Raw genomic sequence first — 12,622 nt, forward strand, 5'->3', positions numbered from 1 at the left:
AAATTTAATGTTTCTCAAGGGAATATCCTGAATCTTTTGCGATTCCAATTGTTTACAAGAGAGGAGCTTACAGGGGACATAGAAATAGAGGTGAAAGACCCGGTTAAACGAAGATCCTGACAAATTGGCATGCATATAAATAATATGGTCTGACAATATTGGTGCTTATACAGGAAAAAAAATGGCTAATAGTTACCCAACTAGGATTAGGCCTACATAAACTGGTTAGACTTGTGCACAAGTTTCCCATTGCAGTCTTAGAACTGCCAATGTTTAGAATGCTGTAACACCAAACGAATTGTGCTTCTCTGGTCACAACCTGCTCAAGTTGGCCTAAGTCAAATGGTTCTTTCTAATACCTAGCAAAAGAAAACTTACACCATCGAGATTTTGGAACATTTTATGGTTATAAAATCAGAAGACGCTTGGAACTGTTGGCTGTCTAGTTGGGAGTCCTGAGAGTCCAGTTCAGGTTCTTTTGTTTAATTATGGCATACTGGATTCAAACAAATTTAGTGCACTGCATCCTAATTAGCATGATCCACTTCTAGCGACCAGAAACAAGGCTTTGAGAACATATATTGTCAATGAAATTGTTAATAAGGTGAATGATTCGTCTTGTAGATTATGAATAGTTTGGCAACTAGGGAACTAGGTAATGTTTCCAATAATAGGAACTAGTCCCCAATAAGGGTATGACGCACACTAAAATGCTATTTGCTTAAAACTCCATAGTCTCCAATAAGGGTATGAAGCATGCTAAAATGTTATTTGCTAAAAACCCCAAGGTCTAACCTAGAATCCATTGTTTGTTTTGTGTTATAATCACCAATAGTCTCCACAAGAACACAATCCATCTTTAAAATGATGAAAGCGATTGGCATCTCTTACTATGATTTCTCGCTTAACAACTTTTGAAATGAACTTGGTGGCATTATGGCAATCTCCGCACACACGAAGGTTCTTCACAATTTGAATTGGAATTTTAGGTGGCAGTCTCATAAGCCCAAAAGCAATAGCCAACCTCTCACTGTGGTGGAAGACAGAGTCTTCTTTCTGCTCATTCTCAACATCATGCAGCACATATCTTGTGTCAGGCACATAACCTGCTTCCTTTATTAATTGAGTCAATCTACCCAACTCTGCATAGATCTCCTCTATTTCTGGCTGTGATTTTTCTCCCACTAAAAATAAATGTATTTTATTCTTGATTTTTATCCAGCTACATCCCAGATCCTTTTTCACCCCTGCATCCCTCATCAATTTCCTAACTTCTGTCACCTCATCCCATCTGCCTGCACTGGCATACATATTTGACAGCAACACATAGGTTGCAGCATCATGTGGTTCAAATTTAAGGACATGTTTGGCTGCATGTATTCCTAGCACTATATTCTCATGGTTTCTGCAAGCACTAAGCAAGGTTCTCCAGACCATCGGACCAGGTTCAAAGGGCATTTCATTGATGAAGTTCTCTGCTTCCTCCAAGCGTCTTGCACGGCCAAGAACATCAACCATGCAGGCATAGTGCTCCATTGTTGGCATGATTCCATAAAGTCGAATCATGGAATCAAAGAATTTATAGCTTTCATCCAACAGGCTGACATGGCTGCAAGCAGAAAGAAAACTCACAAACGTAATATGGTTTGGCTTCATACCTACCCTTTGCATTTGTTCGAAGAGCTCGATGGCATCCTTACCAAGCCCATGTTGAGCATACCCTGCAATCATCGAGTTCCATGTGACCACATTCTTGTTGGGCATGTGGTCAAACAATTTGAGTGCATCCTTTATACTTCCACATTTTGCATACATATCAACCAGGGAAGTTGCCACAAAGACATCCGAATCAAACATTAATTTTATGATTTGGGTATGAATCTGCTTGCCATCTTCTAAAGCTGTCAAGCAGGCAGATGCGCATAAAGCACTAGCAAAGGTGGACTCATCTGGTTTTCCACCTGCTAGTTGCATTTGGGAATATAGTTTAAGCGACTCCTGGCCATGCCCATTCTGGGCATATCCTGCGATCATAGCTGTCCAAGAGATCTCATTTTGTTGCGGCATCTCATCAAACACTTTCTGCGCCTCTTCCATGTTTCCACATTTTGCATACATGTCAACCAGTGCACACCCAACAACAGTTTCAGAATCACATCCAGATTTCATAATCTGAGAATGGATCTGCTGCCCCTGTTCAAGAGCTGCCAGGTTAGCACATGCCCTGAGACTACTTGCAAAGACGAAAAAGTCTGGCTTCAAATCTGACTTCTGCATTTGACAGAAGAGTTTCAAGGCTTCTTCACCATGTCCATGTTGTGAACATCCAGCTATCATTGCACTCCATGAAATGGCATCTCTTCTGGACATTCCATTAAACACAACATGCGCATACTGTATGCTCCCACATTTAGCATACATGTCAATAAGGCCACTGTCCACAATCATATTGAATTTAAAACCACAATGGATAACATGGGCATGAACACACTTGCCCTGTTCGAAATCCACTAGAGTCGCGCAAACACTCAAAATACAAGAGATTGTAAATGGGTCAGGTTTTATGCCTTCCTGTCGCATTTGACAATAGAGTGCCATTGCAACATTAGCACTACCATTCTGTGAACATCCTGCGATTATCGAATTCCAAGATACTATATTCTGATCTAACATGCTGCCAAACACTCTGAATGCATCTCCTATGCTTGCACATTTTCCGTACAGATCAATCAGTGAATTTCCAATGTAGAAATCAGAATCATATCCAGACTTCACAGTGTAGGCATGGAAGCACTTGCCCTGTTCAAAAGCACGTAAGCTCGCGCACACCCCAAGGATACTGGTAAAAGTGAACTCATCAGGTTTCATACCAACCCACCACATTCGATCAAAGAGATGAAGTGCTTCTTTATTGTACCCAAATTGAACACACCTTGCAATCATTGTATTCCATGCAACCATATCTCGTTCCGGCATTTCATCAAATACTTTCCGGGCATATACCAAATTTCTGCGTTTAACATACATATCAACAAGGTTACTTCCTACAAATATATCTGAACCAAATCCAGATTTCATGATGTGGGAATGAACTCCCTTCCCCTGTTCTGAACTCCCTGGACAGCTGCAAGCAGCAAGGACACTCGTATAGGTTAACCGGTTAGGCTTTTTGTAGTCACATTGCATCGCATTCAAAAGCTTCAGAACCGCATCAGCCTGCCCTTCCCGGGAATAGCCTGCAATCATCGCATTCCATGAGACCACATTTCGCTCGGGCATTCTATCAAACACTTGGCGCGCATCCATCACATTCCCACATTTAGCGTACATGTTCACAATGTTGTTTTCTAAAAATATGTCTGGTTTAAACCCAGTTTTAATTATATGGGAATGAACCTGCTTACCCTCTGAAAGGGACTTCTTCTTTACACATTGTTGCAGAGCACAGGTATAGACATTTGGCTCTAACCAAGTATCATTTTGGTGATTAAAATACAATGGATGCCAACCATCCTTCAATATTTCAGCCCCGTCCAAATTAGTTCTCTGTTCTTGTGAACGTCCCCTCGAATTTCTTGGCACAGTGCTCGTGAATGTAGTGATACCCATCTCATTTATCTGATACCCATGAACAATACTTATCTGAAACGTGTCTCTAAAAGTGGCAATCCTTACGAGATGTGAAGGTGTATGCTTACTCACAATCAGAACAGTCATGAAGTAGGATTTCTGCATACTCGCCTCTTACATTATCTTTCCTGTCAATCCCATCTTATGGTTTGGGTTGAAATACAAACCCATCGATCTAAAAACATATGGCTGTGAAAACAATGAAGAAATAGCAGGGTGCCTGCTTTTAAATGATGGGCAACTACGGGAGGTTTCGAAATTTAGTTCAAAGCAAAATCCGTCGTAGCAGCTGCTGCGGCTAAATCCATATGTACACAGATTTCATGTGCACAGTCGAAGTTAAACTCGGATACTTCGAAGTGGGTAAAGGCGAAATCCATAAGTATATACACAGACTTCATGCGGACAGTCAAAGTTAAACTCGCATGCTTCGAAGTGGGGTGTAGTCATATTGATCGAGAAGAAGAAGTTTGATTTCATTATGGTGATATAATTTTAACTGTAAATTGTGATTTTTAGTTATTTAAATTATTAACTTTTTTGAATTTTTGAATTTATGATAATTGTTGTTGGGATATTTTTAGTTATTTGAATTTTTTGTTATTTTGTTTTTTAAATATATAAATAAATTTATCATGGCGTAAAATTTATTTTTATGTATAAATGAATCAATATTTAAAAAAAAAATTAGGGTATTTGGATTATGTAAATTACTGTGTTTAAATTTGTATTTATAACAAATTTTTATTATATTTTAAGTAAATTTGACAACAAAATATGCTCGGAAAAAGTCAAAATGTAGAAGAATTAGATTACAACTATGAATGAATTTAAATTATAGTTATGGATAACTAATATAGAGGATTTATTGACCAAGTCTATTAATAGCTTGTTAAAATGCTTCTTTATTTGGATAAGTGACAATAGATGTATGGTGTGAGCATATGATAGAGGTAGTGATGCATGTGTTGTTGAATGTGTAAGTGTTTTGTAGGTGTCACCCTGTGATATTCCGCAACATTGTTAACGGAAATATCAATTTTTGGCTAGTTTTGAATTGATTCGCATTAGCACTTAGGAAGTGTGGGTCTAGAGGCCCCAGATATATTTTTGATCAAATGTGAGCCCAAATATTAGAGGATGGAGGAGAAAATTGAGCCACTAGTGGTACGTGGGGCCTACTCATAGAGAATAGCGGCCCACATAGGCAACGCTCTCTCATTGGAGTGAAGTTGGTGGGCGAAAGTCGAGTTGGGCCCACATGGGCATCTTGGAGGTTCTTCGATAAAAAGAGCAAAAGCCACTCATTTTGGTCATTTCATTCATCTTTGAGAAGATTGTCTTTGACATAGCATGCTTGAGCAGACACTGAGTTTGCAAGTGTTGTTTAGCACACAGTGTTTCCAAGTGGAAATCTCAACCCTTGCTTCAGTGGAATTCGGGTGTCATCCCAAGGAGAGAGTTCCATGTATTCTAGTTAGTACCAATAGTAGGGAGTGCGAGCTTGTGGAGAGGCTCAACAACAACAGTGAGGGATTGCGCAGTTCTTGGAGGAGGCACGTTGGGAGGTTGAGGAGTGAAGTGATTTTGGGGTTGAGACTTGAGGTGGAGTCATGGGGAGGTACTTTGTTGGAGATTGCAACTATTTTGGGGAATTTTCTAGCACTTTGGAGGAGCAACAAACACAGAATCTGTTGCAGGTTACATCTTCTGCTTCTGGAGGAGGGCCAAGCATTTGGAGTCAATTTTGGAGCGTCAAAACTAGGACAAACCCTTTCTGGGTTTATTGAGGAGAGGCCAAGATTAATTTGGTAGAATTTTCTGGGTAGATTTGAAGGGTCAAACAGAGGTCCCAACTCAGCCAACAGTTAGAGGAGCTAGGCGAATTTGGGCCGAAATTCCGAGGTTAACATTTGGCCAATTCCTTCGTGGGTTATTCTGGGTATTTGTCGGAGAGCCCAGGGTTAATTTCCCGAATTATTCTAAGCACCGAAGGAGGCTCTAGCAACCATTCTACACAGCTAGCAGCACACTTTCTAGGCATTTCAGTGCATAGCCAAGGAGAATCAGCGAGCACTCTTGGAGGAGATCTCATATTCATCACTTGGGCTTAGCTAGCTTGCCTAGGGCAAGCCCAGGTGCGTAATTTCCAAGTACCTATTATACTTCATAATTTATCAATAAAATGGTTCAGCAATGCAGTTTTTGCTATGTTTGTTTTGTTTATCATTGTAAATTTCCATTAGGAATATTACACAGGCTCAATGATCCCTACACATTATAGTACTTAGAGTTGCACATACATAATTGTATCGTTAAAGTGACATGTTGCCAAGTGTAAATGGTTATAGATATAACACTTAGCCATCTTTGCTCATTCTAGTGATTCAACCAAAAGTTTAGGATTTAACACTAATATGTAGTAGTATACCATGATATCCGTATAATGCGGGAGAACCAAATGGTCTCTTATAAAAGATACATTGCATAAAGTATAAAAGATACAATGCATGAAATGTCTTATCGAAGAAGATCCTAGAGCTAATGGGTCTAGGGATCATTACCCATTTCTCCTAACATTTGAGGTTGGATGAAGAACATTGAAGAAAACTCAACACAGTTTGTTGGCTCGATGAAGAGCTGGTGGAAAGTGTATACTGTATACTAAATAGTTGCCTGGGGGAGTTCGCATGTTGTTGAGGTCTAGAGGACCTACTCTGTCTCCCAGGGATGGATTTGAGAAGAATCTGCTGCTGAGATCTCGTGTGGCGGGGTGAGGTTCCATGGATCCTCACTGATCTAGAGTTTGGATATGTATTGGTATCAATTGGTCTCTTGGTGCTCCTGTTTGAAGGTAGTACCCTGAAAAATGTCGTGATCCTCTGTGGGGTTTGGTCTAATGGGAAGTTGAAGTATATGCGCTCGGAACCTAAGAGCCTCGTCCATATATACAACGAAATATCTTTGATCGGGATACCTGAAAAAGTCGGCGAGGCTCTCATAATCTCTAAACAAGCAATGAAACCTTCATATGATCTTGTAGTAGATTGGGCACCCAAAAATGAAGTGCACCTTGGTCTCCACTTCCTGTAAATGACATATCTGGCAGATTCTGTCTGATTTATCAATCTGGTGGTTCGTCTCTACATGAAGTCTATGAGAACCTACTCTGAACTGGCCTAAAGGAATGCGAAGAGCATGCATCCAGTGGCGAAACATATACTCGGGTTAAACAATGAACCTGTCTCTCAATTTGAAGAAGTGCTTAGCGTAGAAGGCCATCTTTGGGTGCAACCCCCTAGAGGATTCACACAGGTGACCTGGATGAACTGCTTGTAGATGTCCTCTCTGATGATCTTGTTCAACACTTGTCTAGTAGGTAAAAGGTGACCAAGAACATCTAAGGAATATCGAAAAGGGAGGAGACGATTCAACTAAATGCACACTGACTCTAAGAGCTCTGAAACCCCTGTAAACCAACATCTGGCCCAACCCGAAGGAGTAGAATGAGCAATACTCAGAAGAACAATATGCCAAATAAAAATATCTTGGTCCCCACTCTTTATCGAGTATGCAAAACCCAGACACGATGCAAGAATGAAACCAATCTGAAGACGCCTCAACCCGAAAAAAAAAACTCCAAACTCTACAAAAATGATGCGCTGAAGTACTGTCTATTATTTACATGTAATAATACAGCGGAGAAGAAAAATCTAGCGGAAGCCCACTCTGACTCAAATAAAGACGGTCCCAAAATAAGACGGTCCCAAAATATATGTTGACAGATTAGAGCGTCCATGAGGCTTGGTGAACGAGATATCCTCAAAATATCAGTATATATGATATCGCTCAATGCGGAGAGAATATCAGAGTTTCTAATTACAAATGATCGAAAATCTTACCATAAGATGGTTGACATGATTGATACTCGAAGTAACCCTGAACCTCAGGGCATTGCTTTTCCACGTAAATTTATATAAAAATATGCCTAGGGCAGATGTTGTTTTCGCCTGTTTGTTTATGACTTCATAGTCTGGTGTTTCAAATTCTTAATAGTAGATATGAGGCTAACGTGTTTACTCCATACTAGATTCTTCCATGGATACAGTTCAAATATGACTGGCCTTAAATTAGCATCCACTGCCATTTCCAATATTCAACAGAACATAACTAGAGATTTTTACAAACTATGTGAGGAAGGAAGGTGGAAAGAGGCCTTAGCAAGCCTAGAGATTATAAACCAACGAGGCATGAGTTTGGATTCTAATGCCTATACCCGGTTACTGCAGGCCTGTATTGACATGAAAACTCTGGCAGGAGGCAAAACGGTCCATACCCACATGCAAAATACCGGATTTGAACCAGATGTGTATTTGGTAAACAACCTTGTGAATATGTATACCAAATTGGGGAGTTTGAATGATGCGCGTGAAGTGTTTAACAAAATGCCTGACCGAAACGTGGTCTCATGGACATCAATGATTACCGGATATGTGCAACAAGGCTTCGCTGAGGACGCTCTTAGATTGTTTTGCCAGATGAGAATGGCGGGGATTAGCTCAAACCAATTTACTTTTGCCATTGTCATAAGAGCATGCACGAGTCTGACGGCTCTGGAACCAGGTAAGCAAATCCATAGCGGTATAGTTAAGTCTGGTTTTGATAAAAATGTCTTTGTGGGTAGTGCTCTTGGTGATATGTATGCAAAGTCTGGGAACATAGATGATGCACTTGAGGTGTTTAACAAAATTCCAAACAGAGATGCGGTCTCGTGGAATGCAATGATTAATGGATATGTGCAAAATGAGCAAGGGAATAAGGCCATGAAATTGTTCTTTGAAATGCAGCATGCAGGTGTGACGCCTAATCAGTTCACCTTTGCAAGTGTTCTTAAAGCTTGTGGCAACCTGGCAATTCTTGAGCAGGTTCACAGTTTTGTTGTTAAGTATGGAATTCAGTGGGATGTCATTGTCGGAAGTGCCCTTGTTGATATGTACGCTAAATGTGGGAGCATACAGGATGGACGCCAAGTATTTGATCAAATGCCTGAGCATGATGTCATATCGTGGAGTTCAATGGTTGCTGGTTATGCCCAGGATGGCGATGGTGAGGAGGCCTTGAGGCTTTTTTGTCAGTCCCAAGAGGCCGGAGTAAACCCTGATCAGTATACATTTGCTAGTAGTCTCAAGGCATGTACGGGCTCAGGGTTTCTGAAGTGGGGTAAGCAGATCCATGTTCAGATAATCAAAGCTGAGTTCGAATCAGACATCTTTGTGGCTAGTGCCCTTGTGGACATGTATGCAAAATGTGGTGATGTGCAGTATGGTCATAGGGTGTTTGACAAAATGCACAAGCGAGATGAAGTTGCGTGGAATGGGATGATTATAGGATATGCACAAAATGAGCATGGTGAGGAGGCCTTGAAACTTTTTTGTCAAATGCGTCAAGCAGATATAAAATGGAATATTTTTGCATTCGTTGGTGTTCTTAAGGCATGTGTTAGCCTAGTAGCTCTGGAACAGGGAAAACAAGTCCATTCACATGTCATCAAATCTGGTTTTGACTCAGAAACTTCAGTCGGTAATGCTCTCATTGACATGTATGCAAAATGCATGGCTGTAGAAGACTCCCGCAAGTTCTTTGACAAAATGGTTCACCGAGATGTTATCTCATGGAGTGCAATGATTGGAGGATATGCTCAAAATGAGCGCAGTGAGGAAGCGCTCAAACTTTGTTTGCAAATGCATGCTGCTGGTATTAAGCTGAGCGAGTTCAGCTTTGGCAGTAGTCTCAAGGCATGTGCCAGTTTAGCAGCCTTAAAACAGGGGAAACAATTCCATGCATGTGCGCTTAAAACTGAATTTGAGTCTGATGTCTTTGTGGGTAGTGCTCTTGTTGATATGTATGCTAAATGTGGGAGCATTGATGATGCCAGCAATGTGTTCTACAGAATCCCTGAGCGGAATATAGTTTCATGGAATGCTATGATTGCAGGTTATGCTCAGAATGGATGTGGCAAGGATGCAATTCAACTATTTAAAAGTATGCAATGCCTTGACATAAAGCCAAATGATGTTACATTTGTTGGTGTTCTGTCTGCATGCAGTCATATAGGCTTAGTGGATGAAAGCCACCATTACTTCAATTCAATGAAACGAGATTATGGCATAACTCCTAGAGAGGAGCATTATGCCTGCATGGTTGATCTTCTTGGACGTGCAGGCCGATTGGATGAGGCAGAGAACTTTATACAGAGAATGCCAGTTGAACCTCATGCTGTGGTGTGGCGGACCTTGCTTGCTGCCTGCAGAATCCATGGCAATCTAGAGCTTGCAAAACTGGCTGCCAAACGTGCCCTTGAGTTGGAACCTGAAGATGCTGCAACTTATGTCTTGCTTTCAAATGTATATGCAGCAACTGGTAGGTGGGATGATGCATTACAGGTAAGAAATATGATGAAAGATAAGGGAGTGAAAAAGGAGGCAGGAAGCAGTTGGATTGAAATCAAGAATAAGGTTCATGCATTTGTTGTTGGAGACAGATCACATCCTCAGATGGAAAAGATCCTCTCAGAGTTGGAGAGATTGAATGAACAAATGAAAGGAAGAGGGTATGTTCCAGACACAAAATTTGTGCTTTATGATGTAGAGAAAGAGGAGAAGGAACTCTCTCTCAGCCACCACAGTGAGAAGCTGGCTATTGCCTTCGGGCTTATCAACACACTGCCAGGGACACCTATTCGAGTCATCAAAAATCTCAGAGCATGTGGTGATTGCCACACTGCTATCAAGTTCATTTCCAAGATTGTTAAGCGAGAAATTGTTGTAAGGGATGCCAGTCGTTTTCACTATTTCAAGGATGGGCTGTGTTCCTGTGGGGATTATTGGTGAAGTGAACATATGGCTGTCATAGCACTTGTTTACTTGGAACTGAGCAGTTTGATTTGGATCAAGAACAAGCTTTACATATTTGTCTTTGGAGGCAGAATATCTTGTTAGATGGAGAAGATTTTTGCCAAGTTGCAAAGATTGAGGAACAAATGAAAGGGTTGGTGTATGTGCCACACACAAAATTTGTGCTTTATGATGTAGACCAAGAGAAACAGCTCTTTCTCTCTTCCAACATGCTAAAAAGCTTGCAGCTTTTTCTGGCCTTGTAAACATGCTTCTAAGAATGTCTATTCAAGTAGACAACAATCACAAAGCTGTGATGATTGTCAGAATGCTACCAATTTCGTCTTGAACATTGTCAAGCGAACGATTGAAGTTAAAAAGTGTTATAAGGGATGCCGACTATTTCTCTAATTTCGAGAATGGGCTGTGTTATTGTGGGGATTATTGGTGAGCTGTTAAGCTGTGATTTTGCATGGCGAAATGAAGGAAAGGTGGGTTTCGAGTTAAAGGGGGAAGCAAAGGCAAACTTTGAGTTAAGAGGAAGGTATAGTATATTGGTTCCCTTCAGGAATTTGTCATATGCTTATGGGTTTATGACTTGATTTGTTGGAAGCTATATGCACTAACCATTTAGGCGACCCTTTGATTTTTTAAAGGGAGTTATGTTTAAAAGGCCTATATGTCTGTTGGACTGACGCCATGCAATGCAAGTGGGTTTGTCCCTTCAAAACTGGAAAATGAACTTTAAGGTGAGATTTCCTTACCCTAACCCTTCTTTTCTCCTCTAGTTTCAATTTGGTATCAAGTGGCTACCATGTACGTTTCTCTTGAACACTTTTATTTTCGCTGTGTAACAGGCAAGTATACTTCCCATTGGCCACTCCCTGGGTTTCTTTTTAGCTGCAATTTTGCCTTTGGGAGAGGCATTTTATTAATGATTGGGAGTGACATTATGCAGTATTTCTTATGATGACCGTCTTCTGCATCCATTGAAGGGCATCATGTTAAAAGAGGTTTTCATATACCTACCCATCATCACCTTTTATTTTGTATTGCATTTTTCTATAGTTGGGCATCATTTTTTGCTAAAAGAAAATTTGGACCGTTGGAGGACAAACAGTCAGTTTCTTCCTCTGTTTGAGAAATTTTGAAGCATTTCCTGCCTCTTTCTACTGAACATGCTATTGTCTTCTGCATATTCAGAAAGGCATAAACCAAAATTTGTCAATTTCTTTTCCACAGGCTGACTGCATGCAGTCCAGGACTTTGAATTCAATTAATCAAAGTTGAAAAAAATAACATAGTTTTATCGGGCTGTTCATGGTAACAGGTTCTTGGCCTCAGCATAATAGCAGAACAACGTTTATTTGGAGCCACTGTGTTGCACCCTTATTATGCCATCAAACAAACTAGACAAAAACATGCATATTGTTTTTAACACAAATAAACAAGGGAGAACAAATCCTTATCAAGCTCAAGAGTTGCCGATAAAATACACAATGCAACAACACTTTCATAACCAATAAGACAAATACCAGATACAAGCCATAATTCACATTTTTCAGGCAACACTATCATCACGATTGCATTCTGCATGCAATGCCGTCGACAGTAAAGAGTGTAAACTCACTCTTGTCGAGTCTTGATTCAAAGGACACTTAACATGCACATGTTTGCCACAAGAGCTCAAGTATCAATTAATCATCTACATGTTGATAATCCTTGGGATATTGAGCTGTTTTTCCACAACACTGGAGAATCTAGGTTAGGGTCTTAGAATCTCTGACACTACCAACTCAAATGCCACAATAAATTACTTTTCACAGCGGAAAAACACACATCAGTGAATCATCTAGCACACATGACAATTTATAAAATTTTCAACCCTTCTTCGTTATATTAACAAACTATAATATAATAGTCTAGGGCTCCCGTACTAGTGATCATGGCCCTCATACAATTACTGATACAAGAATACAAACTAGGGTTTGGTGTCAACAAGTATGACAACCAATCTACCTTGAATAAGATACAACTGATCGACTAGCTGATGTAGTGCACCATCATAGCTCCTCTTGGTTGTACCCTAAACACGTCTG

The 12,622-nt window shown here is 40.4% G+C and overlaps 2 pseudogenes across 1 annotated transcript; one reads left to right on the plus strand and one right to left on the minus strand.

Moving 5' to 3' along the window:
- Positions 1-212: 212 nt before the first annotated feature.
- Positions 213-4,068, minus strand: LOC149210933 (pentatricopeptide repeat-containing protein At2g03880, mitochondrial pseudogene; annotated as a pseudogene).
- Positions 4,069-7,402: 3,334 nt separating this feature from the next.
- LOC149210934 (pentatricopeptide repeat-containing protein At2g03880, mitochondrial pseudogene) lies at positions 7,403-11,830 on the plus strand (annotated as a pseudogene). The gene is made up of 2 exons (XR_016252972.1): positions 7,403-11,272; positions 11,381-11,830. The product of XR_016252972.1 is annotated as a pentatricopeptide repeat-containing protein At2g03880, mitochondrial pseudogene (transcript).
- Positions 11,831-12,622: the final 792 nt, after the last annotated feature.

The sequence above is a fragment of the Pinus tabuliformis genome, chromosome 1_2 (assembly GCF_031772625.1).
Source record: "Pinus tabuliformis cultivar Carrire ecotype Pingquan chromosome 1_2, CPIR1, whole genome shotgun sequence".
In the NCBI taxonomy this organism is placed as follows: Eukaryota; Viridiplantae; Streptophyta; class Pinopsida; order Pinales; family Pinaceae; genus Pinus; species Pinus tabuliformis.